The 27,089-nt window shown below is 39.2% G+C and overlaps 1 pseudogene; it reads right to left on the reverse strand.

Moving 5' to 3' along the window:
- Positions 1-8,621: 8,621 nt before the first annotated feature.
- LOC132483254 (antizyme inhibitor 1-like) lies at positions 8,622-17,702 on the reverse strand (annotated as a pseudogene).
- Positions 17,703-27,089: the final 9,387 nt, after the last annotated feature.

Here is a 27,089-nt window from a genome sequence, read left to right on the forward strand (position 1 = left end):
GGGAGTTTTCTAATATCATTCTTTTACATGTAGCTGTCCAGTTTTCCCAGCACCACTTATTGAAGAGGCTGTCTTTTCTCCATTGTATATTCTTGCCTCCTTTATCAAAGATAAGTTGACCATATGTGCGTGGGTTTATCTCTGGGCTTTCAATCCTGTTCCATTGATCTATATTTCTGTTTTTGTGCCAGTACCATACTGCCTTATTTAGTTCAGTCCCATCTGATCACTAGATTGTAAGACACTGAAGACATGGACAGGTTAAGCATCATAAGATATTGACTGAACAAGTGAATGAACAAATGCTGAAACTTTGTGTAATGGTTACGGTCTTAAAATTTTATTACAGGTTTTTGTGGTGACGATCTATTTTATGCCTTGTTTAAAAAATAAAATGTAAGCATAAAACTTATTTTAAAAGCTCTTTAGTGTCAAAAGTAAGTTTAAAATTAAGCTCACATGAAAGTGGAAGAAAAAGAAGGGGACAGAATACATAGGACAAAATCTTCCATCACTTTGCTGCAGGCGAACCTCCCACAACTCTCTCTCAACTTGTTGCATCAAGTCCACATGCCTCAGACAGGCCTTAAAGATTTCTATTAAAGATTTCTATTATCTGGGGTCCTCCTTTTATCCAGTCATATTTCCCAAATATGACTTCTAACGTGGTTGGGTCAGCCTGAACTCCTATGATGGCTGCCAGGAGATTTCTGTAGCCCAAAGGAACCTCCACCTCTTCTTCAACATATCTTTCAAGAAAAACACTCAAAAAACCTCCTCTGGAAGTCTTCTCTGGCTAGTGCCATCCCACACTGACTATCCTGTTTCTTTCTCTAAAGAATATGGATGATGTGTAAGACAGTATGTTGGTTATCTTCTGACTAAAGAAGGTATAAGAATTCACTTTAAAAGAGTAATACCAAAATTATGAATTATTATTATGATTATATATATATATATATATATTTTTTTTTTTTTTTTTTTTTTTTTTTTTTGCTGTACGCGGGCCTCTCACTGCTGTGGCCTCTCCCGTTGCAAAGCACAGACTCCGGACGCGCAGGCTCAGCGGCCATGGCTCACGGGCCCAGCCACTCTGCGGCATGTGGGATACTCCCGGACTGGGGCATGAACCCACGTCCCCTGCATCGGCAGGCGGACTCAACCACTGTGCCATCAGGGAAGCCCTATTATGATTATATTTTAACTTATATATTTGTCTCCCTTCCCCAGAGGGTTCATAAGCTCCCTAAGGGTAAGAGCAGTAGTCTTTATTTTGTATTCCTTAAAAATGCTAGATAACAACAGTTAAATAAAATAGATGCTAGATGACTAAATGAATGAATAATGCATTTCAGCTTATGAGTCTTTGAAGACTTCTTCACTGCTAGAGTTGTCTGAGGTTCTAGGGCTGAGATAATCATAAGCTTGGGCACAATCAACTAAGCAAATGACTAGTGACAAATTCTGCTGACCCCCAACTCTGAGAGAACTCATCAGCTGGTGACCATAATAATCATTAAATAACCTGCTGTCCCTGTCACCCTCCTACATTTAGCCCTCTATACTTCAACACCTAAATCACCATTTCATCATGTCAACTCCCTGCTCAAAAACCTGGATGTAAGGACTCCCTATTGCATGCAGTAATTCTCAATCTGCATAGCACTAATAGAATAGAAGGTGAGAGTTTTGTCACTTAAATCCTAAAACACATCTTAGCAGAGTGGCTACCACATAAGTTGGAAAAATTTATTGTTAGAAATAATATTTCTGAGGAATGTGTGCCATGGACCTAATTGTATCCCCCCAAATTCATATGTTGAAACCCCAACCCCCAATGCGATGGTATTTGGAAATGGGGCCTTTGGGAGACAATTAGGTTTAGATGAGATCATGAGGGTGAGGCCTTCATGATGGGATTAATGCCCTTATAAAGAGAGACACTAGAGCTCTCCCCTCTCTCCCTCCCTCCCTCTCTCTCTCTCTCTCTCTCTCTCTCTCTCCCTCTCTCTCTCCCTCGCATGTGAGAACATAGTAAAAAGGAGGCCAACTGCAAGCCACGAAGACAGCTCTCAACAAAACCCAACCATTGTGGCACCCTGATAATGGACTTCCAGCCTCCAGAAATGAGAAAAATAAATTTCTATTGTTTAAGCATCTAGTCTATGGTATTTTGTTATGGTAGTCCAAGCCAACTAAGACAATATATATGACCCATATTAACTGTATGAAGGCACACATAATACACACATACACCTCATTACACAAACTCAAATACACATTGATAAATACTGTTCCAGACTTCAGTTCCACCCATGAATAAATAACTGCTATGGAAATTGCTCTCTTGACTTAAACAAATAAAAACCTAGATAAAATATATTAATCAACTATTTTCATATATTGGACTATAAGCAATGCAAGATTATGACCCTTGAAAAAAGGGAGTTAAATATAATAAAAGTTTTATATTCATCCTGACTATCCACCTGCAAGGACATTCCAAATTGCAGCACAAGGAGGGGGAATCCAAACAAAGCTTGCTGATCTTGCCAAGTTGAGGAGACAGAGATTGAAATTTGAGAAGGCCAAAGAAGCTAGAAGTTCCAGAGTAGAATACTGAAAATAAGGGAGCTATATGAAGGTAGAGCTCCAGAAATTTGTATAGGGGTTCCCTCAAATCTTTGCCTGAATACTAACCTGTACGCACATAGGGTCAAGTTCCAACATGCCAAGAAAGAACAATTAGCAGAGAGCTGTAAGCCAAGAAATTCCCAGAGCTCAAACAGATCTGAAAGTCATTTGAGTTTGCATCAGCCAGAGTGGACAGATCTCACTTAATTCAGGAATCATTCAGTAAAGTCACTAGAAGGGTCATAGCTTAGTAATGTGGCAAATAGACCCTACTATATTGGAACTGTAGACCTGCCCTAAAAAACCTTTAAAACAAACCTCAAGAGGATCAATCTGATCTTCAAGCAACTTAACTGCCTGCCAAAACAAAACCATCACTCTTTAAAGAAATACAACAAAATCAAGCACTCAACAAAGAAAATTCACACTGCTCAGTTTCCAAAGAAAATAACTATTCGAAATGCAAAAAGGCAGAATATTGTGACTCAAAACCATGACAAAAATCAGTCAATGGACACAGATCTAGAAATGACAGATTTGATGGGGAATTTTCAGACAAGGATGTAACACAACAATTATAAATGTTACAACTATGTATAAATATTTAAAAGAAAGCATGAACATATGAAGAGAGGAATGGAACATATAACTAAAAATAACATAGATCATCTGGAGATTAAAATGCATTATTTGAAATGAAAAGTCCACTGAATGGCATTAAGAGCAGATTAAATACTGCAAAAGAAAATATCAATGGACTTGAAAACATAACAGTTGAAACTATCCTAATGAAGTACAAAAAGAAGAAAAAAATAAGACAAAACAAAATACCCATACCTCAGTAACCAGTAGGACAATATCACGCTGTCTAACATATGTGTAGTTAGAGCTCCAGAAAGGACGAGGGGAAGAATAAAAACAAATTTGAATACATAAATGGCTGAATGTTTTCCAAATTTTGTAAAAATTATAAATCTACAGATCAAAGACACTGAATAAATGGTTTAAGCATATAGTCGAAGCATTCTAAACACACCAGAGAACCGTCATAATCTACCTCTCAAAACCAGTGACAAGGAGAATATCTTTTCAAAAAGCCATAGAGAAAAAAAATGCCATATGGAGGAACAAAGGTAAGATTTATGCAGACTTCTTTATTTTTTTAAAGTTTTTTTGATGTGGACAAATTTTAAAGTCTTTATTGAATTTGTTACAGTATTGCTTCTGTTTTATGTTTTGGTTTTTTGGCCACGAGGCACATGGGATCTTATCTCCCTGACCAGGGATTGAACCTGCACCCCCTGCATTGGAAGGTGAAGTCTTAACCACTGGACTGCCAGGGAAGTCCCTATGCAGACTTCTTATCAGAAACAATGCAAGCCAGATGACAATAAAATGACATTTTTAAAGTGCCAGCCTAGAATTTTAAATCCAGTGAAAATATCAAAATGAAATTTTAAAATGAAGTGAAAATAAGTATTTTTCAGACAAAGGCTGAGAAAATGTGTTGCCAGAGATCTTCAGTCCAAGAAATGTAAATCCAATTATTCAGGAAGAAGGAAAATAATACCAGATAGAAACTTGAAGCTACCCAAAGGAATGAAGAAGGTTGAAAATAATAAGTATGAGGATAAAATGTAAAAATCATTTTCACATATTTTTAAGATAACTATTTTAAAAACTAACAAGAATGTATTGTGGAGTTTATAATATATTTTGAAGTAAATATATGACAACAATTACATGGAGGACAGGAAAGGAAACACAGAAGTATATTATTCTAAAGTTCTTGTATTATATATGAAGAAGTATAATATTATTTAAAGGTAGACTATGTTAAGTTAAAGATGCATATTGTAAACCCTAGAGCAAACATTCACACACATATACATACACACAAGGGGTATAGCTAGTAAGCCAATAGTGGGGAGAAAAGAGAATACCACAAAATATTCAATTAAAAAAAGGTAGAGAAAGAGGAAAATATGAAAAAAGAACAGAGTAAAGAAAATATAAAGAGAAAACAAAGAGAAAAATGTAGATTTAAAGCCAACTATATAAATAATTACATTAAATGCAAGTGATCTAAATTGTCCAATTAAAAGGCAGAGGTTGTCAGACTAAATAAAAAAGCATAACCCGGAACTTCCCTGGTGACACTGTGGTTAAGAGTACACCTGCAGGGGACACAGGTTCGAGCCCTGGTCCAGGAAGATCCCACATGCCGCGGAGCAACTAAGCCTGTGTGCCACAACTACTGAGCCCGCATGCCACAACTACTGAAGCCCATGCACCTAGAGCCCGTGCTCTGCAACAAGGGAAGCCACCACAATGAGAAGCCCACATACCACAACGAACAGTAGCCCTGCTTGCTGCAACTAAAGAAATCCTGTGCACAGCAATGAAGACCCAACGTGGCCAAAAATAAAATAAAATAAATAATTTTTTTTTTTTTTTTTTTTTTTTTTTTTTTTTTTTTTTTTTTGCGGTATGCGGGCCTCTCACTGTTGTGGCCTCCCCCGTCGCGGAGCACAGGCTCCGGACGCGCAGGCTCCGGACGCGCAGGCTCAGCGGCCATGGCTCACGGGCCCAGCCGCTCCGCGGCATATGGGATCCTCCCAGACCGGGGCACGAACCCGTATCCCCTGCATCGGCAGGCGGACTCTCAACCACTTGCGCCACCAGGGAGGCCCAAAATAAATAATTTTTAAAAATAAGAGTTTCTAGAAAAAAAAGAAAGCATAACCCAAGAGCATACGCCATCTAGAAGAAAGCAACATTAAATATAAAATCAAAGATAAGTTAAAACTAAAATGATGTTTAAAAGATATATGATGCAAATACTAACAAAAAGAAAACTGGAGTACCTATGTCAATATCACAAGGAATAGAGCCAAGGATAAAGAGCCACATTTCATAATGATAAAAGGGTCACTTTCTCAAGAAAACATAATAGTCCCAATTCCTAAAAGCAGAGTTTTACAATACAGGAAGCAAAACATGAACTGAAAGGAAAAAATGAACACATAATTATAAGTAGAAATTTCAACATGTTTCTCAATTGTCTTAATTTGAGAAATTAAGAAATTTGACAAACTTCTCAATTTATCTTAATTGACAAAATAAGTAGACTAAAAAAATTCAATAAAAATAACAGAGGACTTGACCAACACTTGAACCAACTTGAAATAACTGACATTTACAGAACATTCCACTCCACTCAGTAGCATGTACTCAGAGAACTTATAACGTTCTCTGACCACAAAAAAATGAATAAATCAACAATAAAAAAATTAATTGGTAAATATCAAAATGTATTAAAATCAAAAAAAATGCTTGAAAATAATCCATGGACCAAATAAAAATCATAACAATTTTTTAAATATCTTGAAAGGAATGACAATGCAAACATATATATAAATATACGGCATGCAACTAAAACAGTGCTAATTGGGAAATTCCTAGTTTTAAACACTTATATTAGAGAAGAAGAAAGGTATAAAATAAATTATCTAAACTTTCACCTTAAGGAGCTAGAAAAAGAGCAAATTAAAACTAAACTAAGAAGGAAAAAACGGAAATAATAAAAATAAAAGCAAAAACCAATAGCATAGAAAATGGATAAAAACAGAGAAAAATCAATGAAAAAATGATTGTTTTAAAAGATCATTAGCAATAGCATCAATTAGCATGAAATATTCAGGGAGAATTTAAACAAAATATGAATTTAAACAAAATATGTGCAAAACCTGAAAAATAAAAACATTTTTTTAAGGAGGAATAAAAACATTTTATCTGTGTATTCAGAATCACACACAAGTTACCTTTACAGTTCAATTTACTATATAGAAATCATTTGGGTTCTATAGTTTCAGTTAAATTCTGAACTGAGATTACAATATTGTTTTTTTAAAAAAAAAGATTGTTACATTAATTCAGTATTTTAAGCTTACCAAATTGAAATACATAAGTTCAAACTTCAGATTTATGGCAAACAGTCTTCAAATACAACGCAGATATTTCTTAAAGTTACCGTATCATTCACATGTTTTACTTGCAACTCAGAGCTGTTATACACAGAATAGCTCTCCTATAAATATGGTAAAATTGACATGCCATGAAGCTCAAAGTTGTACAGTCAGGCCAATGACTAAAGTTGTACCATCTCTTAAAAGATTTGGCATTTCTGGACCAAAAAGCACAACAAGTAAAGAAGGTTAGGAACAATGTCTCCTCCTTATTACAGTTAAAAAAAGTTGCATGGTAGCTTGGAATTTTGCATAAAACCCCACATTACACCTTGGAAAAGTCCAAGGGTAATTAGAACAACAGATTGGGGTCCTTTTTTTAAAATTAATAGAACCCACAAAATTCAAATGGGAATTAATCAAATCAAAAATATTAAACACCTACTGGTTTAAGAGATTGAAATTCATTAGAGATTCATAACCAATTTCCTTCTACCTTGAAATCAAGGTGTAAAAACCAGCTATTAAGTGCGTTCCAAACTTCTCCTATTAGCACAGGTAGAATTTTCTGTCCATTGGCACCAAAGTGAAGTCACATTTCCTCTTGGTAGACAGAAATTCCATATCTGAACACAGAGTAAGTTAGGAAAAAATGACCCCTGTTGTTTATTACTGTTGTGATTCTGAGATCTAGGGTAACAAATATACTAGCGGTGAACAACGCAAATTCCTGGCAACAACTGTCAGGTTAGTGACTCTAACTCACTTCCCCCAATCACCATAAAATTTTAGTATGAAAAGAATTAAAACTACACTAAGTTGAACAAATAGGAAATACAAGAAGCTAAGTGAATAGCTAAAACAAAACAAACCCTAAGTTTGAAATCACTACAATGGAGAAATTGAAAATAGGTGTGCTTCACCACAACCCACCTCACAATTTTCAATTTAAATAATATTCCGTGCAAAGGAGCCTCAGGTTTCTGGATATAGATGTAGCCCTTCTTTAAGATTTAGTGCGCTGCAGAGTTTTCTGCAATTTTATTTCCCTCCCCCAAAGTTTATTCAAGGTACTTAAGAGAATCTTCCATTTCAGCCAAAAGATATGTGATTCAAAGATTTACTAAGGTACTCTATGCATTCTATCTGTACAGAAACAGCTATTAATTATTACAATTGGTTTATGCAGGCTTAACATTTTTGGTGTTAAAATTGTTAAACATCATGCTTACTGCACATCAACTCTCCATAATGAATCTCAACTTCACAATGATTTACCAAACATTTTACTTAAATTACTAATTAAATAACTGAAAAATGTACTGAGCCAGACTAAACTTAAATGGGCTATATAGGAAAATAACCTTCTAAACAGTCCATATACACATCTCTTTTGAAACTGCCTTTGCTAGCTAGCCCCTTTCCCAAAGTTTTAGCCTGAAAAAACAGTAAAATCTACACAAAATTTTACTGCAGTCATACAAGGGTAACATGAGGTCAAATACAACAAGTGCTATGATGCAATTTTACATTTATTAAACTACAGTTCAAAGCACAAATTTACACATTCTAAATACGCTAAACATATCTAATGAAGTCACACTGGTCTTCCACTGATATTTGATATATCTGGGTGAAAGACATTAACTTTACAAGACTTTTTAACACAAATCCTTAGTATAAAAACTGTGTATTTGTATGTAAACGGTTTAACGAGGAACCCAATTAATGGGCTTCCATCTCCACTAAGTCATCCATTTTGTTGCATATTTTATTTTAAACGCTTAAGGGGTAGAGCAAACTGGTAAGTTTAAATGTGGATACATTATCTTCATCTCAATTACCCCCAGTGAATTATAGATGAGAGCTAATTTTGTCTGGTCCCAAATAGCAATTACTAGTAGTTTTTGTTTCCAAGAGAATTAACTGAATAAGATTATTCAAATTTTTTCCACACTGGAATGTAGACCAGACAAGCTTAACCTGCAACTTCAGATCTAGAAAAGCGTTAATGCCTGCTTAAGCTTCAGTGGAAAAGCTGTCTTCTTGGCTCAACTGAATGCAAGAAGGTACAAAGAAGTTCTTCATCATTGTGTCTGAAGTAATTCCAGAATCTTGCATCTCATACCAATCACCGTATGACATCATATAATAAATAGCTGGGGGCTTCCCTGGTAGCGCAGTGGTTGAGAGTCCGCCTGCCGATGCAGGGGACATGGGTTCGTGCCCTGGTCCGGGAAGATCCCACATGCCATGGAGTGGCTGGGCCCGTGAGCCATGGCCACTGAGCCTGCGCGTCCGGAGCCTGTGTTCCGCAGCGGGAGAGGCCACAACAGTGCAAGGCCCGCGTACCGCAAAAAAAAAATGAAAAAACTAAAAAATTTTTAAAATTAAAAATAAAAAAAATAAATAAATAGCTGGCCTCTGAAAATCATTAAAAGCAGATGGTTCGTGAAAGAATCTGCTCCCATGTTATCAAAGATAAGCCAATCTCCCACATTCAGCTCAGGAAGAAGACAGTTTTCCACAATTTGATCAAGCTCGTCACAGGATGGACCCCAAAGGCTGCTTGTAAACAGAGGCTCATCTTCCTTGTATTTCTTGTGAACCTCTGGAATGGTATTTAAGTCCTCAGACAGTTTACTTGCAAAAGAACCATAAACCCCATCATTCATATAATACACGAAGCCTGGTTCATCACTTACGGTTTTTCCTACTCCAGAGGAAAACTTATTTTCAACAACTGTCTTTGCAATGATATTAACTGCAAGTGTAAATGCAGAAGACACAGAGTAGCTTCCAGGTTCAGACATTATCTTAATGTCAGATCCTTCAGGAAAGTAGACATCCAACAAAGAGCTGATAACATGATTAGCCTCTTCCAATCGAAATTCGTTTCCTGTGAAGCCTCCACCAATGTCTAACATGTTCATTGTGAAGCCAAATTCTCCAGCCACATCAAATACACATCGAGCATCAGATAGAGCATGTACATATACTTGAGATTCTTTTTTTTTTTTTTTTAATAAATGTATTTATTGTTCATTTGGTGACAGAGCAATAGGAACTCACAAACATATTGCTACAATTGTGTATTTAGAAAATTACATGACAAGCTTTAATATTTCTTCATTCATCTTTTACCTCTTATTCATAGAAAATGATTCTCTTTGTCTTGTTGAAGACTTAAGCCTTGGATTCCACTTTTCTGCTTTCTGCTATGAGTATTGCCAGGCCTTCTTCTTTTTTTTTTAATTGAAGTAAAATTAACTTACAATATTATATTAGTTTTAGGTGTGCAGCATCATGATTCAATATTTTTATACATTACAAAATGATCACCACCGTAAGTCTAGTTACTCTCTGTCACTGTACAAAGATATTACGATATATTGACTATTTTCCCCATGGGGTACATTACTTGCCAGACCTTTTTGTATTTGTTTGATGTATCTTTGCCTGTGTTTTAAACTTTCCTAAGTATTTTGCATTAACTGTGTTTTAATCTGAAACCTTTGTGCTATGTCTGTCACATTATTTTATATTTTTTTTTCTTTTCTTTTTTTTTTATTTTACAAATTTAATCAGTTATACATATACATATGTTCCCATATCCCCTCCCTTTTGCGTCTCCCTCCCACCCTCCCTATCCCACCCCTCCAGGCGGTCAGAGAGAACCGAGCTGATCTCCCTGTGCTATGCGGCTGCTTCCCACTAGCTATCTACCTTACGTTTGGTAGTGTATATATGTCCATGCCGCTCTTTCACTTTGTCACAGCTTACCCTTCCCCCTCCCCATATCCTCAAGTCCATGCTCTAGTAGGTCTGTGTCTTTATTCCTGTCTTACCCCTATGTTCTTCATGACATTTTTTTCTTAAATTCCATATATATGTGTCAGCATACAGTATTTGTCTTTCTCTTTCTGACTTACTTCACTCTGTATGACAGACTCTAGGTCCATCCACCTCATTACAAATAGCTCAATTTCATTTCTTTTTATGGCTGAATAATATTCCATTGTATATATGTGCCACATCTTCTTTATCCATTCATCCGATGATGGACACTTAGGTTGTTTCCATCTCCGGGCTATTGTAAATAGGGCTGCTATGAACATTTTGGTACATGTCTCTTTTTGAATTATGGTTTTCTCAGGGTATATGCCCAGTAGTGGGATTGCTGGGTCATATGGTAGTTCTATTTGTAGTTTTTTAAGGAACCTCCATACTGTTCTCCATAGTGGCTGTACCAATTCACATTCCCACCAGCAGTGCAAGAGTGTTCCCTTTTTTTCACACCCTCTCCAGCATTTATTGTTTCTAGATTTTTTGATGATGGCCATTCTGACTGGTGTGAGATGATATCTCATTGTAGTTTTGATTTGCATTTCTCTAATGAGTAAAGATGTTGAGCATCCTTTCATGTGTTTGTTGGCTGTCTGTATATCTTCTGTGGAGAAATGTCTATTTAGGTCTTCTGCCCATTTTTGGATTGGGTTGTTTGTTTTTTTGCTATTGAGCTGCATGAGCTGCTTATAAATTTTGGAGATTAATCCTTTGTCAGTTGCTTCATTTGCAAATATTTTCTCCCATTCTGAGGGTTGTCTTTTGGTCTTGTTTATGGTTTCCTTTGCTGTGCAAAAGCTTTGAAGTTTCATTAGGTCCCATGTGTTTATTTTTGTCTTTATTTCCATTTCTCTAGGAGGTGGGTCAAAAAGGATCTTGCTGTGATTTATGTCATAGAGTGTTCTGCCTATGTTTTCCTCTAGGAGTTTGATAGTGTCTGGCCTTACATTTAGGTCTTTAATCCATTTTGAGCTAATTTTTGTGTATGGTGTTAGGGAGTGATCTAATCTCATACTTTTATATGTCCCTGTCCAGTTTTCCCAGCACCACTTATTGAAGAGACTGTCCTTTCTCCACTGTACATTCCTGCCTCCTTTATCAAAGATAAGGTGACCATATGTCCGTGGGTTTATCTCTGGGCTTTCTATCCTGTTCCATTGATCTATCTTTCTGTTTTTGTGCCAGTACCATACTGTCTTGATTACTGTAGCTTTGTAGTATAGTCTGAAGTCAGGGAGCCTGATTCCTCCAGCTCCGTTTTTCGTTCTCAAGATTGCTTTGGCTATTCGGGGTCTTTTGTGTTTCCATACAAATTGTGAAATTTTTTGTTCTAGTTCTGTGAAAAATGCCATTGGTAGTTTGATAGGTATTGCATTGAATCTGTAGATTGCTTTGGGTAGTAGAGTCATTTTCACAATGTTGATTCTTCCAATCCAAGAACATGGTACATCTCTCCATCTATTTGTATCATCTTTAATTTCTTTCATCAGTGTCTTATAATTTTCTGCATACAGGTCTTTTGTCTCCTTAGGTAGGTTTATTCCTAGATATTTTATTCTTTTTGTTGCAATGGTAAATGGGAGTGTTTCCTTGATTTCACTTTCAGATTTTTCATCATTAGTATATAGGAATGCCAGAGATTTCTGTGCATTAATTTTGTATCCTGCTACTTTACCAAATTCATTGATTAGCTCTAGTAGTTTTCTGGTAGCATCTTTAGGATTCTCTATGTATAGTATCATGTCATCTGCAAACAGTGACAGCTTTACTTCTTCTTTTCCCATTTGGATTCCTTTTATTTCCTTTTCTTCTCTGATTGCTGTGGCTAAAACTTCCAAAACTATGTTGAATAAGAGTGGTGAGAGTGGGCAACCTTGTCTTGTTCCTGATCTTAGTGGAAATGGTTTCAGTTTTTCACCATTGAGGACGATGCTGGCTGTGGGTTTGTCATATATGGCCTTTATTATGTTGAGGAAAGTTCCCTCTATGCCTACTTTCTGCAGGGTTTTTATCATAAGTGGGTGTTGAATTTTGTCAAAAGCTTTCTCTGCATCTATTGAGATGATCATATGGTTTTTCTCCTTCAACTTGTTAATATGGTGTATCACATTGATTGATTTGCGTATATTGAAGAATCCTTGCATTCCTGGAATAAACCCCACTTGATCATGGTGTATGATCCTTTTAATGTGCTGTTGGATTCTGTTTGCTAGTATTTTGTTGAGGATTTTTGCATCTATGTTCATCAGTGATATTGGCCTGTAGTTTTCTTTCTTTGTGACATCCTTGTCTGGTTTTGGTATCAAGGTGATGGTGGCCTCGTAGAATGAGTTTGGGAGTGTTCCTCCCTCTGCTATATTTTGGAAGAGTTTGAGAAGGATAGGTGTTAGCTCTTCTCTAAATGCTTGATAGAATTCGCCTGTGAAGCCATCTGGTCCTGGGCTTTTGTTTGTTGGAAGATTTTTAATGACAGTTTCAATTTCAGTGCTTGTGATTGGTCTATTCATATTTTCTATTTCTTCCTGATTCAGTCTTGGCAGGTTGTGCATTTCTAAGAATTTGTCCATTTCTTCCAGGTTGTCCATTTTATTGGCATAGAGTTGCTTATAGTAATCTCTCATGATCTTTTGTATTTCTGCAGTGTCAGTTGTTACTTCTCCTTTTTCATTTCTAATTCTATTGATTTGAGTCTTCTCCCTTTTTTTCTTGATGAGTCTGGCTAATGGTTTATCAACTTTGTTTATCTTCTCAAAGAACCAGCTTTTACTTTTATTGATCTTTGCTATCGTTTCCTTCATTTCTTTTTCATTTATTTCTGATCTGATTTTTATGATTTCTTTCCTTCTGCTAACTTTGGGATGTTTTTGTTCTTCTTTCTCTAATTGCTTTAGGTGCAAGGTTAGGTTGTTTATTCGAGATATTTCCTGTTTCTTAAGGTGGGATTGTATTGCCATAAACTTCCCTCTTAGAACTGCTTTTGCTGCATCCCATAGGTTTTGGGTCGTCGTGTCTCCATTGTCATTTGTTTCTAGGTATTTTTTAATTTCCTCTTTGATTTCTTCAGTGATCACTTCGTTATTAAGTAGTGTATTGTTTAGCCTCCATGTGTTTGTATGTTTTACAGCTCTTTTCCTGTAATTGATATCTAGTCTCATAGCATTGTGGTCGGAAAAGATACTTGATACAATTTCAATTTTCTTAAATTTACCAAGGCTTGATTTGTGACCCAAGATATGATCTATCCTGGAGAATGTTCCATGAGCACTTGAGAAAAATGTGTATTCTGTTGTTTTTGGATGGAATGTCCTATAAATATCAATTAAGTCCATCTTGTTTAATGTATCATTTAAAGCTTGTGTTTCCTTATTTATTTTCATTTTGGATGACCTGTCCATTGGTGAAAGTGGGGTGTTAAAGTCCCCTACTATGATTGTGTTACTGTCGATTTCTCCTTTTATGGCTGTTAATATTTCCCTTATGTATTGAGGTGCTCCTATGTTTGGTGCATAAATATTTACAATTGTTATATCTTCTTCTTGGATTGATCCCTTGATCATTATGTAGTGTCCTTCTTTGTCTCTTCTAGTAGTCTTTATTTTAAAGTCTATTTTGTCTGATATGAGAATTGCTACTCCAGCTTTCTTTTGGTTTCCATTTGCATGGAATATCTTTTTCCATCCCCTTACTTTCAGTCTGTATGTGTCTCTAGGTCTGAAGTGGGTCTCTTGTAGACAGCATATATATGGGTCTTGTTTTTGTATCCATTCAGCCAGTCTGTGTCTTTTGGTGGGAGCATTTAGTCCATTTACATTTAAGGTAATTATTGATATGTATGTTCCTATTCCCATTTTCTTAATTGTTTTGGGTTCGTTATTGTAGTTCTTTTCCTTCTGTTGTGTTTCTTGCCTAGAGAAGTTCCTTTAGCATTTGTTGTAAAGCTGGTTTGGTGGTGCTGAACTCTCTCAGCTTTTGCTTGTCTGTAAACGTTTTAATTTCTCCATCAAATCTGAATGAGATCCTTGCTGGGTAGAGTAATCTTGGTTGCAGGTTTTTCTCCTTCATCACTTTAAGTATGTCCTGCCACTCCCTTCTGGCTTGTAGAGTTTCTGCTGAGAGATCAGCTGTTATCCTGATGGGGATTCCCTTGTGTGTTATTTGTTGTTTTTGCCTTGCTGCTTTTAATATGATTTCTTTGTGTTTAATTTTTGACAGTTTGATTAATATGTGTCTTGGTGTATTTCTCCTTGGATTTATTCTGTATGGGACTCTCTGTGCCTCCTGGACTTGATTAACTATTTCCTTTCCCATATTAGGGAAGTTTTCAACTATAATCTCTTCAAATATTTTCTCAGTCCCTTTCTTTTTCTCTTCTTCTTCTGGAACCCCTATAATTCGAATGTTGGTGCGTTTAATGTTGTCCCAGAGGTCTCTGAGACTGTCCTCTGTTCTTTTCATTCTTTTTTCTTTATTTTGCTGTGCAGCAGTTATTTCCACTATTTTATCTTCCACCTCACTTATCCGTTCTTCTGCCTCAGTTATTCTGCTATTGATCCCATCTAGAGTATTTTTTATTTCATTTATTGTGTTTTTAATCGATGCTTGATTCGTCTTTAGTTCTTCTAGGTCCTTGTTAACTGTTTCTTGCATTTTGTCTATTCTATTTCCAAGATTTTGGATCATCTTTACCATCATTATTCTGAATTCTTTTTCAGATAGACTGCCTATTACCTCTTCATTTGTTAGGTCTGGTGGGTTTTTATCTTGCTCCTTCTCCTGCTGTGTGTTTTTCTGTCTTCTCATTTTGCTTATGTTACTGTGTTTGGGGTCTCCTCTTTGCAGGCTGCAGGTTCGTAGTTCCCGTTGTTTTTGGTGTCTGTCCCCAGTGGCTAAGGTTCGTTTAGTGGGTTGTGTAGGCTTCTTGGTGGAGGGGACTACTGCCTGTGTTCTGGTGGATGAGGCTGGATCTTGTCTTTCTGGTGGGCAGGTCCACGTCTGGTGGTGTGTTTTGGGGTGTTTGCGGACTTTTTATGATTTGAGGCAGCCTCTCTGCTAATGGGTGGTGTTGTGTTCCTGTCTTGCTAGTTGTTTGGCATAGGGTGTCCAGCACTGTAGCTTGCTGGTCGTTGAGTGAAGCTGGGTGCTGGTGTTGAGATGGAGATCTCTGGAAGATTTTCGCCGTTTGATATTATGTGGAGCTGGGAGGTCTCTTGTGGACCAGTGTCCTGAAGTTCGCTCTCCCACCTCAGAGGCACAGCACTGACTCCTGGCTCCTCAATTTGGGATGATTTGTTGTCTATTCATGTATTCCACAGATGCAGGGTACATGAAGTTGATTGTGGAGCTTTAATCCGCTGCTTCTGAGGCTGCTGGGAGAGGTTTCCCTTTCTCTTCTTCGTTCTCACAGCTCCTGGGTCTCAGCTTTGGATTTGGCCCCGCCTCTGCGTGTAGGTCGCCGGAGGGCGTCTGTTCTTCGCTCAGACAGGACAGGGTTAAAGGAGCAGCCTCTTCGGGGACTCTGGCTCACTCAGGCCGGGCGGGAGGGAGGGGCACGGAGTGCGGGGCGAGCCTGCAGCGGCAGAGGTCGGCGTGACGTTGTACCAGCCCGAGGCGCGCCGTGCGTTCTCCCAGGGAAGCCGCCCCTGGATCCCGGGACCCCGGCAGTGGCAGGCTGCACAGGCTCCCGGAAGGGCGGTGTGGACAGTGACCTGCGCTCGCACACAGGCTTCTTGGCGGCGGCAGCAGCAGCCCCAGCGTCCCACGCCCGTCTCTGGGCTCCGCGCTTTCAGCCGCGACTCGCGCCCGTCTCTGGAGCTCCTTTACGCGGCGCTCTTAATCCCCTCTCCTCGCGCACCAGGAAACCAAGAGGGAAGAAAAAGTCTCCTGCCTCTTCGGCAGCTCCAGAGTTTTCCCGGACTCCCTCCCGGCTAGCTGTGGCACATTAGCCCCCTTCAGGCTGAGTTCTCGCCGCCAGTCCCAGTCCTCTCCCTGCGCTCTGACCGAAGCCCGAGCCTCAGCTCCAGCGCCGCCCGCCCTGGCGGGGGAGCAGACAAGCCTCTCGTGCTGGTGAGTGCCGCTCGGCACCGCTCCTCTGTGCGGGAATCTCTCTGCTTTGCCCTACCCAGGTATGTGGGGAGTTTCTTGCCTTTTGGGAGGTCTGGGGTCTTCTGCCAGCGTTCAGTAGGTGTTCTGTAGGAGTTGTTGCACGTGTAGCTGTATTTCTGGTGTATCTGTGGGGAGGAAGGTGATCTCCGCGTCTTACTCTTCCGCCATCTTACCCGGAACAGCGAGATTCTTTTCAAGCACTTGAAACATCAAATTTAACCCCAATAATTTGGACATCAAGTTCCTTATCACATTCCAAAAGATGCCTACAGGGCAGGCATCTTCAGGGTAGTGCCAAACTTTGTTACCCTCTTCACCTCCAATATTATCTTCTGTTGCGATATGTAGTAAGACCTTGGCATTTGGGTGATCATGTGCAATTTTCTTCAATTTGACTTCATTGTCACATGTCATGATATTCACTCCAACTTCTGCTGCATACTTTATCTGAGATGCTTGCAAGGACTTATGTAAATGATGTTTTCTGGAGATACACCCAATTCTTGCACTAAAGCCATTTCAGTTTTACTGGAACAAGCAAATCCAGTTCCAAGAGCTGCCAAAATCTCAAAGACAGCTGGAGTGGAGTTGCACTTTACCATGTAGAATGGCTTTATCTGAGCCACTATGTTCTGCCACTGACTGTGTTTCTTCACAATCTTTCCAAGATCTCCCACAAAAAATGCATTTTTCCCTGTCAGGGTATGTTCATAAACATAGTTATCAACAACATTTCCAAGGTTTGTTTCTTCATCCAACGGGCCAACGGAGTAGTTTGCATTGTCAATAAATCCTTTCATCTCAGCCGTATTCCACAAAGCCGAAAGTCATAAACCAGGAAAAACAAGAGACAGGCCACCAAGCCTTACAGCTGGGTCCTTAGAATATGCAGCAAAATGGACAAGTTAGGAGATGGAACCCCCCCATCATCATCTAGGTTCCCAAGGTGGCTCCGCTTTGAAGTCGAACTGCTCTCTATACAGCACTTCTCCTAGGCCCTCTGGGTAGTTGTATACTTGGTCAGAAAGTTCGCCGTGAGATAACGGCCCAAAGAGTCGGGTAAAGCGTCTTCTCTTTTTAGGCGGAATTTTAAAAGAAGGGTGTGGTTACCTTGAGCAGAAATACCCAAGGCGGCCTGGGCCATAGGCTGCGGGGACGACGCTGGGGGAAAAGTGCGGCACCGACACCAGCTATGGAGCAGTGGCGGCGGCGGCCGAAGGAGAGAAACAGAACAACAGCGCGGGCAGAAGAAAGGCGAGGGCTGGGCGCGGAGAGGATTCAGCCTCGTCACACCGCAGAGCAGAGAGCGAGAAAGGATGAGAAAAGGCAGAGAAGGCGAAAAAAAGAAACACTGCAACCGAGTGAAGAGCCACAGAGTGTGGGGAATACAAAACATTTTTGAGTAAATTAAAGTAGAACTAAATAATTGGAAAGATATCTGATATTCATAGATTGGAATTAACATCTTAAAAATACTGACTATTTTTAAGATGTTAATTCTCCTTAAATTGATATGTAGATCCAGATTGGGATTCTGATGAAAATGCCAGCAGGCTCTCTTGCAGAACTTGACAAGTTGACTTTAAAATTGATATGTAACTTCAGAGAACTTAAAATATCCAAAACAATTTTGAAAAAGAATTAGGTTGGAAAACTTAAAGTAAGGGATTTCAAGACTCACTGTAAAGCTACAGTAATCAAGACTGTGGTTTGGGTATAAGGATAATCATATAAACCAACAGAACTGAATTGAGGGTCCAGAAATAGATCCATACTTACATGGGTCAGTTATCACTAATGACAGAAGTGTCAAGGGAATACAGTGGGGAAAAGAGAGTTGTTTCAACAAGTGCTACTGAAACAGCTGGATATCCATACAGAAAAGAATGAACCTCAACCCTTCCCTCACATCATATATACCAAAAACTAACTTGATATGGATCATACACTTAAATGTAAGAGCTAAAACTATGAAACTTCTAGAGGAAAAGATAGAGGAGAAAATTTTTGTGACCTTGGGATAGGCAAAGATTTCTTAGAGAGGATACAAAAAAGCATGAACCATTAAAAAATAAACTGATATTCATCAAAAATAAAAACTTCTGCTCTTCGAAAGACACCATCATAAAAATGAAAAGCCACACAAGAAAAAATTCACAATACATATGTGTGACAAAGGGCCAATATACAGAATATTTCAGGAATGTCTTCCAGCCAATAACGTCTTCCGACAAACAACCAATTTTTTAAATGGCAATATATTTGAACAGATACTTCACAAAATAAGATATAAAATCTCAAATATGTGAAAATATGTTTAACAGCATTTATCTTAAAGAAAATTTAATTTAAAACTACAATGAGATACCGCTACACATCCATTAGAATGGCAAAAATTTTAAAGACTGACTATATTAGACCAACTATATTAGTTGTTAGGATATGGAGCAACAGAAATTCTCATACATGGCTAGGGTTATATAGAATGTTTCAACCACTTTGGAAATAGTTTGGCAGTCTCTTAAAAAGTTAAACATACACTTATCTTATGACCCAGCAGTATTACTCTTAGATATTTATCCAAGAAAAATGAGAACATATTTCCACAAAAAGAGTTGTACATAAATGGCCATAGCAATTTTATTTATAATAGCTCAAAACTGGAAACAAGCTAAATGTTGTAACAAGAGGCAAATGGATCAGCAAATTTTGGTATATCCATAAAATGGAATATTGTTCAGCATTTTTTAAGAAACTATATGCTATATACAAAGTGGATAAAACTCAAACACATTATGCTGAGCAAAAGAAGCCAGTCTCATAAGAACACTTACTATTTCATTTATATAAAATTCTGTAAGAGGCAAATTTATGCCATATCTTTTGCCAATATTATGAATGATAGGAGTGTTGATTGCAAAGGAATATGAGGGAATATTTCAGGGTTGTAGTAATGTTTTATATCTTGATTGTGGTGGTGTTTACATGTGTCAAAGTTCATCAGACTATACAGTTAAAATGGGTGCATTTTACTTTATGCAAATTACACTTCAGTAAAGTTATTTCGTTTCTTTTTCAAACAACTGGTCTAAAGAACACACTCAGATTCTCTCAGACTAATATTCAGGACCCTCCACACTACTTTTCTACTCTTATTTCTCATATGCCTCAGATTCAATATTACCCTGAAATGCAAACAAGTTGGCTTTCAACCTCTCCTCCCCAAACAAGACTACTCCTCACTCCTACTCTTAGCTTCCTCGGTCTACATATACCCTCTTCATTCTGCAGAGCCCAGACTTATGACCACCGCTTTCACAAAGCCTTCCTCTAGCTTGCTCTGATTTTTTTGATTCTTTGGTATTTATACCACTTATACTGTTTACGTTGTTCATTATCTGTTTTGTGTGTGTTCCTCTCATCTCCCAAGGCAAACTGTCACCCTTTGATATACAGTCAATTCTGGTTATTCCTGCTGGTTATGTTCCATATAGTTGCTGTAAACACTGAATTAGCAAATACTGAAGCATCGTTCCTAGGGAAAATACAGGGTTAGATTTTTGTGAGACTCTGGTCACAACATTTTCATCAACCAATCCATACGTAAGCTTGTTTTATGTGTGTTTCTGTTTAAAGACACGTTATTTAATATATGTTGTTGATTTACTGAACTCAGCCAATAGCACTATATCTCATGACTGAATAAAGCTTATCTAACACACATATATTTTCCCTAACGCACATCAAAGCTTTCTTGTGCTTTGGAACACTAGACAGCACTTCAGCACTACCCTTAGGGGCTATTTTAAATAGGGAAATCACCAAGAAAAATGCAAAAACATGGCATTAAATGCATTGCACAAAGGACGCTTATTTAGAGTATGAGAGATAAAATAGAGCAACACCTTGTTCTGCCTCATCTGGGAATGTGCATTTTGAGCAACTCAAATTTTCCCTGTACTACATATGTCCACAGATAACCATAAAAGAGCCATTGATTATGATTACAATAAATTTTAGCAAGTAAGCAAAGTCATAAATATGGAATCCATGAATAAGGAAGCTTGCCCATACTTCACAGCATCTTGTACAGTGCAAGACACTTAGCTGGCTTTCAATAATTAATTTATCCAGACAATTGGAAGGACAAACAGAAAGAACTAACTCATGACTTTACTTAAATCTCTATCAGGAACCCTTGTTTAAAATTCATTTTAGGAGCATGTTGAAACTTGAAGACAAGTTCTCCAAAGTAAGATTTTGAGACTCTTGCAGAGACATATTGGGGGCCATTGCTAAGGAGAGGCTCAGGAAAATCTCATAGGACCATCTGCTATTTGTAACATACATTAAAAAGAAGGGGTTTCATGTTCTTTATTTGCAACCTAAAGTTTTCTACTTCTGACTGAGGAGAATGGATAAAAGAAAAAAACTGATTGTCAGGTTTCTAAAGCAAAATGATATTTCCCACCTTACTTTTTGAAGAGAAAACAGACTCTTTAATTTAGCCCATTAAAAGTTACTTTCTAAGAATCAGTTGTGTTTCTATACACTAACAACCAAATATCTGAAAAAGAAATAAAGAAGACAATCCCATTTGCAATATCCTCAAAAACAACAAAATACTTAGAAATAAATTTAACCAAGGAGGTGAAAGATCTGTACACTAAAACCTATAAGACTTCTGTGAAAGAAATTGAAGAAGACACAATTAAATAGAAAGATATCCCATGTTCGTGGGTTGGAAGAATTAGTATAGTTAAAATGTCCAGTCTACCCAAAGCCATCTGTAGATTCAGTGCAATCTCTATCAAAATTCCAATGGAATTTTTCACAGAAATAGAAAAAAAAGATCATAAAATTTGTCTGGAACCACAAAAGACCTTGAATAGCCAACACAAGTCTGAGAAAGAACCCAGTAGGAGGCATCATGCTTCCTGATTTCAAACTATATTACAAAGGTTTAGTAATCAAAATAGTATGACATTGGCATAAAAAGAGACACATAGACAAATGGAACAAAACTGAGAGCCCAGAAATAAACCCTCACGTATACGGTCAACCAATATTTGACAAGGGAGCTAAAAATACTCAATGGGGAAAGGATAGTCTCTTCAATAAATGGTGCTGGGAAAATCGAATAATCACATGTAGAAGAATGAAATTGGACCCCTATGTTACACTATTCACAAAAATTAACTCAAATGAATTAAAGACTTACACATAAGACCTGAAAATGTGAAACTCCTAAAAGAATACACAGGGGGAAACCTCCTTAATATTGGTCTTGGCAACAATTTTTGGATATAACACCAAAAGCACAAGCAACAAAATCCAAAATAAATATGTGGGACTACATCAAACTAAAAAGCTTCTGCACATCAGGAGAAACAATCAATAAAATTAAAAGGCAACCTACAGAATGGGAGAAAAATATTTGCAAATTAACCTGATAAAGGGTTAATATCCAAAATACATAAGAAAATCATACTCAATAGCAAAAGACCAAACAATCCTATTTTAAAAATGGGCAGAGGACCTGGATAGAGACTTTTTCCAAAGAAGACACAAAAAGGCCAACACGTACATAAAAAGGTGCTCAACATCACTAATCATCAGGAAAATGCCAATCAAAACCACCATGAGCTATCACCTCACACCTGTTAGAATGGCTATCATCAAAAAGACAAGAGATAGGGCTTCCCTGGTGGCGCAGTGGTTGAGAGTCTGCCTGCCGATGCAGGGGACGCGGGTTCGTGCCCCGGTCCGGGAGGATCCCACATGCCGCGGAGCGCCTGGGCCCTTGAGGATCCCACATGCCGTGGAGCGGCTGGGCCCATGAGCCATGGCTGCTGGGCCTGCGCGTCCGGAGCCTGTGCTCCGCAACGGGAGAGGCCACAGCAGTGAGAGGCCCGTGTACTGCAAAAAAAAAAAAAAAAAAAAAAGACAAGAGATAAGTGCTGACAAGGATGTGGAGAAAAGGGAAACCTTGTACACTGTGGGTAAGAATGTAAATTGGTGCAGACACTGTGGAAAACAGTCTGGAGGTTCCTCAAAATATTAAAAATAGAACTACCATATGATCCAGTAATCCCATTTCTGGGTATATATCCAAAAGAAATGAATTCAGGATTTCGAAGGTATATCTGTACTCCCATGTTCATTGCAGCACTATTCATAACAGCCCAAATATGGAAACAACCTATGTGTTCACCGACAGATGAATGGATAAAGTTTTGATACACACACACACACACACACACACATGCACACACACTCATGCACACAATGGGATATTATTTAGACATGAGAACAAAAGAAATTCTGCCATTTGCAGCAACATGGATGAATCTTGACAGCATTATTCTAAGTGAAATAGGCAGAAAGACAAAGACAAATACTGTATGATACCAATTTACATGTAGAACCTAAAAAGCTGAACTCGTAGAAACAGAAAGTAGAATGGTGGTGGCCAGAGGCTAGAGTGTGGGGGAAATGGGGAGATGTTGGTCAGAGAACATGAGCTTCCAGTTATAAGAAGTAAATTCTGGGGGTCTAATCACAGCATTGTGATTAAAGAACAGATCTTAAATGTTCTCACCACAAAAAAAGAAATAAAAGATGTTAGAGGTGTTAACTAACACTACTGTGGTAATCATTTCACAATACATAAGTGTATCAAATCAACATATTGTATACCTTTAACTTACAGATGTTATATGTCAATAATATCTCAATAAAAGTGGAAAAAAATATTTCTAAGAATAACCTAGAAAAAGAGCAAAGAAAAAGTAAGAAGAGAACCAAGAATTCTTTTTAAGTTAAAATGCCCCATGTTGTCAGACACGTGGGAACATGAGCAATCTTGTACACTGCTAATGATAGTATAATTTGGTACAAATTTTCTAGGAGGAGGTGGTTATTAATATATGTCAAGAGCCCTAAAAATCCTCCCTTCGCTGATCCAGTAATTCTACTCCTGGGAATTTATCCTAAGGAAATAATCCTAGATGCAGACTGGGATTTATATGCAATAATGTCCATGCAGTGTCATATAATAGAAGGACCTTGAAACAAACCAAAGGTCTCACAAAGGAGAAATGGTTCAATAAATAAATAATGGCATATCCACGTGTAGCTCAGGTGTTAGACTTTCCTTCCTTCCCAAACTCCTCTACCCTTTATTTTTAAGGTCACCTTTACTATATGATGGAAGGAGAATGTTTTATCCTAAGGGTACTCACGGTACTTGCCATGCCATTTCCCATTCCACCTTGGACCGGCATTCACTTCAAAGATGGTCTCCAAAACTGGCACAATGATCACCCTCCCCAACCCCTGCTGGGCCTGCCCCTTTTCACCTTCCCCTGCAGAGGACTGAGCTGGTGCAGAGGAAATAAATGTCTGCTGGTGAACCAATGTCAAGCTCTGGCCCAAGGAAATCAAGTTGCTGAAACAGGCTGCAGGGTATGGTTTTCCCATTTTACAGATGAGGAAACTGAGGCTCAGGGAATCAAGTAGCCCAGTGTTACTTAGGTGATAAGCAGTGATGCCAAGATTTGAGCCCATGTCTGTCTGACTACAAATCAGAATCCTTTTCACTACAATATTCCCCTCTTCTGCACTTCTACCACTTTATTCCTCTTCAACTTTCCAAGTGGAAATTTGTCCCATTACTTCTAGGAATTCACCTTCCTGAACTGGTTATAAGGATTAGTCTCTCCACTAATTTGCAACCTGTGAAAATTTACCCCAACCACAAATGTCCTCATACTTTCACCACCTCCAAAATTCACTTCTACACATACACCCGTGATACTGCAGTTTATTGGCGTTTTCTTTTCTTCTCTTTTTTATTTTTTTTATTTTTTGGTTGTCACAATTTTAAAAAATTCTACCAAGTGGACGGGGGGTGGGGAAGTTAAATAGTTACTATATTTATACTGAGAATAGATTTAGGTGATAATAAAGGCAGATGTTGCTATAGCAACGAACATTCTAGGATCCCATACACATCTTTTTGCATTTGTGCAAAGTGCACTGGATTGTAGCTAACAGCTCCCTGAATGGTCTGTGCAGAGCAGGGCACATTGACCATTGTGTGGTCAGGTCAGGGCCAGCTCACACACGTGGGTCTCCTCAGCTACCAAAACACTGGCTGCAACCTGGGGTTCCAGGTAGACCTGGATGCCAGCACAGCTTCAGGGAGAGCCATCGGGAAGCTGTGCTGTCTCCCGCCTGGGTAAACTCTCTCCCTTGCTCCCCTTTTCTTTCGCTCTTTTTCATGCTGGTTCTAAATTACGCTAACTGTTTAATGACAGCCTGCGTTATTTTCTGAACACCAGTGGCAGGAGGAGGTTAGGGTATTCACTCTGACAATAACCCACCTTGGTGTGAGGGAGGGAACCCCAGGGCATGCCCTGTGTGCTGTGCAGCGAGAAGAGCCCGGGGCCCCTTCCCCTGGGACCCCTCCTCTATTGGCTGGGAGTTCTTGCCCGAGGATCTTCCTACAATCCTCCTGACCCCAGGCTCCCAGTAAGACAGGTGCCCTCCTTCACCGGCCCAGTCGAAGCCATCCCTCTGTGCATCACACAAAGGGGAAAAGACCTGGCTGGAAAGTAAAGGATGTGTGTTCTAGCCCTGCTCTGCCACCTCGGAGCTGCCACCTAAGAGCTGCCACCTAGGAGCTGTGGGACTTCTCTGAGTCGTAGTCCCCTCCCCTGTGAGAGAAGGCTGCATCTCTGGAGAAAGTGCTAACCTGGTATACTCATTCACAAGTAGGTGAAAATGATAACACCTGGCAAAGGCACTGTATTCACCATTTTTACACAAAATATGAGCCTTAAACCAAAAGAATAAATGCCAAATTGTAGAAATGTAGCCATCAAATAACAGGCAAGGGATATGCTCTCACAGCAATGGGCTCCCATGGTGACCATCTACACGTAGGGCCATCATTTAATGACATGAACTACATCTGCCCACCATGAAGCCACTAGGTGCTCAAGAGCTCAGAGCTGGTACCAGAGGCAGGTAGGAAAAGGGCGGTAGACCTTGTGATGGATGCCATGGTGGGTGTGTGCTTTGAGGAGGGACACCAGAACCACAGGGAAGTACTAGCTGTGTGAACTTGGGCAAGATACGCAATCTCTCTGAGCCACAGTTTTCTCATCTGTGAATTGGAAAAATGTCTGACCCATGAGGCTGTTTCTGGGTACACTAACCTTCGAAGCTCTGCTGGATCAAAGATCTTCCAAAGGGGAGCACACGTAGGAGCTCTTCAGATGTCTCCACTTTACAGTAGCTTTGCAGCATCCACAAGAAGTGGGAGGCTGGTGAATATCATGCTCCCTTTGCTCCAGGAGAACCTCAGTTCAACAGCTTTACAAGATGACATAGTGGGACAGATTGTCAGGTATCTCATCTCCCCGGCCAGGGCTCCCCAACAGACCAAGTCTGAAGCGTCAGTAATTTGTATTGATGAGAAGAAAAGGCTGCTGTAGATTATTGAACTTGGCCAATTCACAAGTAAACAAACACGCAATTGCAAGCCAGAGCCCTGGCTAACGCAATGTACTCCGCTTATTTAATCTGACATGAGTCGTTTAGTTTTAATGAGGACAGTACTTCCCGGTATATTAGTAGGAGTCCTGTAGTATATGTTGTGGAAATAATGAAGGCTTAGCAATGAGACCTGTTTCAGTGCTCTGCTATTAAACCTTCACTGAGAAGGGAGGTGAGGCTGCCAGGCTCTTTGTGGAAATGACTGGGTTTGGAAATCAGCACTGTTAGAAAGATCTAGGTGAGACAGTCTGGCAAAGCCTTCAGACTCCAGCAACCCAGGAACGCTCAGCTCACGGGACTGAGGACCAAGCCCACTGCTGAACCCCAGGATCGCCCAGATTTGCAGATCTCAATAAGGCCTGGAACACAACCCCACTCTCCCACCCGCAGTGGTACACAGGACAGGATGGATGCTGCCCAAGAGAGCACTGAGGCCATCACCAGGAGGAGAACGTCCCAACTCAGTCACACTTGACTCCTCGAACCAGAACCCTCCTCAGCAGACCACTTGTTCCCCTAATGGGAGAAGATTCAAGATTCATACCCCACTCTCATTAGCTGGTTGAGAACGGGGCCTCTCTCCCTTTCTTCCGCCTTCTCAACGTGCTCAGTCCAGTCGCTCCATCGTGAAATGGTTCTATTCATGCTCAGAAGTTAGATAGCTAGTTTGCTCCCCTCTCTGTCACGTAGGAGCTCTTCAGATGTCTCCACTTAGCCATCAAGGAACAGGCAAGGGATTCAATTTCAGTTTGAATTCCACACCTCTAATCTTTCTTTTCTATCCCTTCCGCGCTCTCTTCCCAGGAGGCACTGGGATAGCTCCCCCTTCCCTGCCTCCCCTAAGGAGCTGCCATCCTTTATCCCTCAGCAGAGAGGCATCCCTGTCACTGTTCTCTCCCCATCATTTGCAACTTCAGCCCTTCTCCTCTCATTTGTGGAGCAAGAAGCTTGTCTTTTAAAGCAGCTCCATGTGTC

The sequence above is a fragment of the Mesoplodon densirostris genome, chromosome 2 (assembly GCF_025265405.1).
Source record: "Mesoplodon densirostris isolate mMesDen1 chromosome 2, mMesDen1 primary haplotype, whole genome shotgun sequence".
In the NCBI taxonomy this organism is placed as follows: Eukaryota; Metazoa; Chordata; class Mammalia; order Artiodactyla; family Ziphiidae; genus Mesoplodon; species Mesoplodon densirostris.